Source organism: Habropoda laboriosa, unplaced genomic scaffold, assembly GCF_001263275.1.
Source record: "Habropoda laboriosa isolate 0110345459 unplaced genomic scaffold, ASM126327v1 scaffold205, whole genome shotgun sequence".
NCBI classification, from domain to species: domain Eukaryota; kingdom Metazoa; phylum Arthropoda; class Insecta; order Hymenoptera; family Apidae; genus Habropoda; species Habropoda laboriosa.
The window spans coordinates 167,551-168,508 of NW_017100322.1; the positions used below are offsets into that span (position 1 = coordinate 167,551).

Consider the following 958-nt stretch of genomic DNA (forward strand, 5'->3'; position numbering starts at 1 on the left):
TGATTCACCAATGCTTAAAAGACAATCGTTTATTTACAGATTATTCGTGTTTAATTGCATTGTTGTGCTTGTATTCAACGTAAAATACACCGCATTCACATTTGCAACGATTATGATTTTTACTAATTAGAGAGATTCCCAAAAATTTTATCTATTACATTATTTACGTAATTAAGTGATCCTTATTTTTTATTTTACTTTTACTTTTACTTTTCTAAAATAATGTAACTAGTCGTCATTTTCACTCATGTTTAACTATAAATTAGAGAGATTCGATTTCTGTTTCGGAGAAGAACCCAGTTAACTTTGCAAATTATTCGAGTTTCATCTCGGTACCATTTATAAACGTTCTTCGCGAACCAATACGTCGTGATATTAAAATAAAAATCTCTGCTCAACACAGTCACGGTTAAAGGTACGTTTTATTTTATTTGGACAGCGACTACCTCCGTTTCCAGAACAGAGATCGTGATGCACCGATTACTACACTCGTTACACCAGCCGTAGGATCTCCCCGGCCCGCCGACGATATTTTGAGTGACGTTTAAAATTACTTCGTGCCAACTGACAAGAGGTCCGTTCTAACGCGAACTAAACTACCTCGTGCACGAAGATCTCAACTCGGTTAATTCCCTCGTATTTGTTACGTTACACGCCGAATTCCGTTTCGAACTGCAGAACAACCAACTCGCGATAATCTACATATACAACGAACCCTTCGAACAATACATCCTCTACCTTCCAATTTTCCTCGATTTCAATTCCGAATTATAAACTACGCTCTCGTCACGTTTCGTCTACGAGCACGCTACAATTCACCCCTTTCACGTTCGAACACACGATACTCTACGCCATTTTACGTCGTTTCAACGAGAAATTAAAATAATACTTCATCGATTGCTCGTTAACGTTTCGCGCTGTTCGAATAGATTCATTCTCACGAATTGGAGAGTAAAGG

At 37.7% G+C, this 958-nt stretch overlaps 1 protein-coding gene across 1 annotated transcript in view; it reads right to left on the reverse strand.

Annotated features, from left to right (window-relative positions):
* LOC108574351 overlaps positions 1–958 on the reverse strand; it is a gene marked incomplete at its 3' end in the record, with an annotated part of 195,447 nt that overhangs the window by 116,054 nt on the left and 78,435 nt on the right. The gene's annotated exons all lie outside the window — the stretch shown is intronic.